Source organism: Mytilus californianus, unplaced genomic scaffold, assembly GCF_021869535.1.
Source record: "Mytilus californianus isolate M0D057914Y unplaced genomic scaffold, xbMytCali1.0.p SCAF_1, whole genome shotgun sequence".
NCBI classification, from domain to species: domain Eukaryota; kingdom Metazoa; phylum Mollusca; class Bivalvia; order Mytilida; family Mytilidae; genus Mytilus; species Mytilus californianus.
Window position 1 is genome coordinate 129,703,576 of NW_026262581.1, and position 5,907 is coordinate 129,709,482.

At 34.7% G+C, this 5,907-nt stretch overlaps 1 protein-coding gene across 1 annotated transcript in view; it reads right to left on the reverse strand.

The window, feature by feature from the left end:
- Positions 1 to 5,907, reverse strand: part of LOC127713229 (structural maintenance of chromosomes protein 6-like) — a 396,756-nt gene that overhangs the window by 225,434 nt on the left and 165,415 nt on the right. The window lies entirely within an intron of this gene.

Below are 5,907 nucleotides of genomic sequence, written 5' to 3' on the forward strand. Positions count from 1 at the left end.
CGTGGCGATGAAATTCCTGATGGAATGGTTAAAAAATGACGATCGATAAAATGAATTCTTTCTAAGATTACTTCTAATAAACATTAGAAGCATGAGGCAGGTTATAACCATACAATACTAACACTACTTTACCATTACAAGATACTACTTTTCAATTTTTTCAATTTTACCGCTAACGAAATTTAAACAGCTTGCTTGCTGCGATGAAATTCTGTAAAGGACTAAATTACGTCACAGAATATAACGTCACTCATGTTAGGTAAATCTAAAACATGAAACACAATCCGTCAGTGGCCCCAGCGATAACTGAATTTAAGTCTATTTACTTAAATTCCATTATTTATAAAACTATGAATTTTTCGAAATACTAAGGATTTTCTACCCCAGGAATAGATTACCGTAGCTGTATTTGTCAAAACCTTTAGGAATTTTGGGTCCTCAATGCTCTTCAACTTCGTACTTTATTTGGCCTTTATAACTTTTTTATTCGAGCGTCGGCACGGGTAGTAACGTCGTCATATCGATGAGCGTTTAGTACAGTGATTTTGTCATAGTTTGGTAAAGTTGGACATGATCGTGTTAAGTGTTTTTAAAGACAAACAATGACACAATATAAACATTCGGATTTTTTGCTAAAGGAACTTCTGAACATAAATCCAAGCTGGTAAGTATCTTTGTTTACGGCTAATATGTTAGTACATTAAAATTTGTATTATAAAGTTAAATAATTTGACACAGAATAATGCGTACGTATGTCAAAATTTAAAAGTTGTAACAGTTATTCGTTTCTTATGCATAAAGAAAAGTGATTTGTTTACTGTCTGTTACATCACATATTTCGTTATGATATAAACCTGCCGTCAATTATTCCGAAAAATAGCTACATTTGCACACAATTTAAGATTACTGAAAATTCGGTGTCATGGTTTGGTTCAGTATTGTATGGTTTAGTTCATGTTCGACATGGTTCAGTTCTGTGATTCCTGTCGTGTATGATGGAAGAGTAACGATCAAAATAGACAAACATTATGTACAACTATTGAAATACTGTCAAAAAAATATTTTCATTAATACTTTTGTTTCGCGTTTAACCCATTCTATCCTATTTTGAGGCAATATATTGTTGCCATTTCCTAATGTTGTTTTGTTCCCATACGAGTTTCACATATTAGCGTTGATCTTCTACTCGCGAAAATACATCGCTCGAGAAAATAAGTCGTCTACAGTAAATTTAAGATATTATCATTATAGTTATCATTATAGAACACGCATGTATAAAGAAATCACGAGGGTAATAAATACAATGCATTTCAAAAGCAATTTTCTTTAAAAGTAGTTTTAATCGGAATACAAAAAGACCTAAGAAAGCACATAGTAATATATAATAAGTAGATGCGGTATGATTCCAATGAGACAACTATCCACCCGAGACCAAATGACGTAAATGTTAGGACGCCGTACGCCTTCAACAATTAACAAAACCCATACCTCTTAGCAAACAATTAAAGGCTCCGACCAAATTAAATGTAAAGCAATTCAAATGAGAAAACCAACGGACTGCTTCATGTTCAAAACAATAAGCGAAAAACCAAATATGATAAACAGTAACAAACTACAGCCACTGCATTACAGACTCTGGACTTATGACAGGCACATACAGAATATGGAGGCGTTTAACATGTTTGCAGGATCCCAACACTCTCCTTGCTTTAACCTGGGCAGTAGTGTAACAGCACAACAAAGAAGAACAAACTATAAAAATCAGTTGAAAAGAACATGACTCATCAGATCGATACAAAGCAAAATAATCAAGTCACATAAACACCAAAGACACAAAAAACCGATCTGTGAATATTTGCATTTACCAGAAGTTCCAAGCCAATAACAACTATTAAAAAAAATCATGAATTCAAGACAAAACGTTTCTTTTTTTTTTTCAGAATGAAATTCTGCTGCCAATATTCATCTTCATCCATCTTATTCTCTACTGTTAAGAACGATGATTTCTTGTCTAGTCGGGTCAAAAATAAGGTCGTACACAGTTTAAATGTGTAGGACTCGGAGGTGCTATGGGAACGCTGAAGTGCGATGGTCACGCTAAAGTTCGATGGTCTGCGCCGAAGTGCAATAGTCCGTTCGCTGGTGTGCGATGATCTATATTACACTTGATGGCTAGTTTAGAATCTACAGATGTTGAATTATTATGAGAAGCAGATTTTTTAATTGTTATTATATAAATTTGCTTTCGTTATTGTCTATGTATGTCCTTAGTTTAATACAGTTTCATACTAAATACGAGATCGTCCTCTTTGATTTTCTGCATGTGGATATATTCGCGTTATTATTTTATCATTTACACTGCTCCTCTCATGCGATCCTAGATCGCTTACCGTTATATTATAATAAGGAGAGTCTGCGGACCCATTTGTATTTAGGGAATGACACACTTCGTCGTAAGAAGAAAAAGAAACTTTTGTAGATTTCGAAATAAAGTCCGCTGCAGAAGGTTAACTTTCCCCTCTCTACCAATCACCTCCCATTTCCCGTAGTATAAAACTGATTCCAACAAAGAAATTGACTTCTACATACAACATGAAAAGCATTGAAAATATAGATTATGTAGTCTATCGCACTTCAGCGTTACCACCATCGCACTTCGGCGTAGCTATCAACAAGATAGCGTCACAATGCCATCATCCCACTTCAGCGTGATCAAAAACAAACTTCAGCGTCAAATCATCGCACATCAGCGTGACCATTGCGGTTCGGAGTCCTACAAATGTACTTGTACTAAACAAAATAACACGTGTATCTGGGAATTTAAATTATTTTTTTCAATCAAATTTAATAACGTACATTTTCTCGTACTAAATACTAGACCGAAAGAGCTTTTTCTGATATTATCGAAAATTCATTGCATAAAAAAATAAATGCTTATCAGCCTTTTTCAACTGATTTTTATAGTGTGTTCTTATGTTGTACTGTTACACCACTGTCCCAGGTTAGGGGGAGGGTTTGGCGCCAACAAACTAGTTTAACCCCGCCACATTCTATATGTGCCTGTCCCAAGTCAGGAGCCTGTAATTGAGTGGTTGTCGTTTATTGCTGTTTCTCAAATTTGTTTTTCGTTTATTGTTTTGTATATACTGCTCTTGTATTGTGTCGTTGCACCACTGTCCCATGTTAGGGGGAGGGTTTGGCGCCACATTCTGTATGTGCCTGTCCCAAGTCAGGAGCCTGTAATTCAGTGGTTGACATTTGTTGCTGTGTAACATATTTGTTTTTCGTTCATTATTTTGTACATAAATTAGGCCGTTAGTTTTTCTCGTTTGAATTGTTTTACATTTGTCATTTCGGGGCCTTTGATAGCTGACTATGCGGTATGGGCTTTACTCATTGTTGAAGGCCGTACGGTGACCTATAGTTGTTAATTTCTGTGTCATTTGGTCTCTTGTGGAGAGTTGTCTTATTGGCAATCATACCACATCTTCTTATTTTTATATTAAACGGGTTAAGTGATACTACACAATACACTTATACAATATGATAAAAACATGATCATTTTATTCATTCGTAAAAATGGACATTATATTGACCTATTTCTAATTCGAAATTGTGATCTTTACTTTGAAAGTTATTTTCATAGTAATTCACTTATAGCTTATTAAAAAAATAAGTTTAAACTGTTGTCCATGTTAACATTTTGTTCCGTGGAGAGTTGAAGACTGTATGGTGCCCTCTCGATATCGTTTGGTTAGTTTTGTAGTTGGGTTACTGTATCATAGGCCGCTCACGTTATCCCCGGCAGAGTCCATCATTGACATATGGAGAAAAGAGTCTAGGTGAAACAGAAGCAACGCTTTTTTTTTGTAATTCATTTTATCGAATGCCAGTTAAAAAACGCAATTGCTATATAAATTATATCTTAGGAACTCACCAAAAGTATAAATGTATAAATGTACGGCTTGCCGATTACGCCCACCAAATTTGGTTAAAAAGACTTTTTTTCTTCTTAGTCAATTGGTAAATTGTGTACTAAGTAACTTCTTTTTTTCACAGGCGCCTTTAAACAAACTATCAATATAAATGCGAAACACATATGTATTAGTTTGGATCTAAACCATGACGAATTTCTAGACACTTAACTGAACCATGTCAATCGCTTAACCAAACCATACCAATTTCGATATTTTGGTTTTCCTGCGTTAATTTCTTAAAAACAATTTCAATTTAGATCGTTTGACTTACAATATAGATTCAAACATGTTATTTGCTTTTTATTTGCTCATTTGAAAAGAACTGAGGCAATCATTCTGGGAAGTAATCTAACTAATCCATGACCAACTTAACCAAACTATGACAAAATCACTGTACTAAACGCTCCTCGATATGACGATGTTACTACCCGTGGTCGGTGAGTCTTTTGTAGACGAAACGCGTGTCAATTCATTGCAACAACTCTTTTAAGACCCCATGACAATATCTTGTAACAACTCTTTTAAGACCACATAACAAATTATTACAATGACTCTTTCAGAAAAAAAAAGACAGCATAATAATTCATTGCAACAACTTCTTAATGACCATATAACAATTTTTGCAAAAGCTATTTTGAGATCATATATAACAATTCATTGAAAAATCTTTTTAAGACCACATTTTTAACTTTTTTGATTCGAGAGTCACTGATGAGTCTTTTGTAGACGAAACGCTCGTCTTAAGTACAAGTTTTTTATCCTGGTATCTACGATGAGTTTGCGGCATAATATTGCTATGTAAGCAAAAGGAGCCTCCATATACAAATAAGGAGATGTAGAATGATCACTAATTAGTGATTGATTGATTGATTGTTGGTGTTTCACACCACTTTCAGCACTATTGGTTATATCAGGGCGGCCATGTTTTATTGGAGGAAGCCGGAAAGAACCACCGACCTTCGACAGGAAAACTGGCAATCCAATTAAGATCGGAATCAAACGCACCTATCACTAGTGTTGACAGGCAGTGATCACTGTAGGTGAACTATGTAGACCACCAGAATTAACAATGAGACAACTATAAAGATGTGAACAATAACCGGGTACGGCATTCAACAACTTGTATGGGAAGATTAGTTTGTTATTACTAACAATGAGCAAACTCAACACCTTAGTTTTATATTTGCCATGTGACAAAAGTCATGGTTGGAAGTTATTTAGTTATTTTTTTCTAGACATTGACACTGACAATTTTCAAATAACCTAGATATCTTATATTTACTCGGTGAGCGCACAAATGTTTAGAGGTTGTTCATGATAATACCATATCTACTAACCATTGTTGCCTAACCTTGACCTCGTTTTCAATATAAGGTAATGAGCGTTTCGCCCCTGCCTTGGAGTCGCATATAATAATTGTAATAGACAAATAGCGGGAGATGTTTCTGTAGGAAAACGCCCGGCACCATAAAACAAGTGTAACCATGGATTTCTTAAATCAGAACGGTTTTGGTGGGGTTCGTACTGCTTACATCTTTAGTTTTCTATAGATGTTTTTAGACTTGTCTTTTCATTGTTTTTCTTTGGCGTTGTCATAGTGGTAACAATAGATACTTAATTTTTCGGACACCGACAAAATGACCAATTCATCGTATATGTGCCTGCTTTTTTTCAAACCTGTATGAAATTCGTGTGTGTAAATACCAAAGCATTTTCTGAAGTACACAGAAGAAAAAAAAATCATGCATTTCATTTTTTTCAGAGTATATATTATAAACGTAAATAATAATAGATTGAAAATAAAAGAAAACAAATTATGATGGTAAAAAATTGTACCCAGTACCATGTCCTGTCTGTATAGAGAACATAATGCATGACCTGCCTGTTTTCACGATTTAATCAGGGTCATCTAAAAATAGTGTCAAAGGAA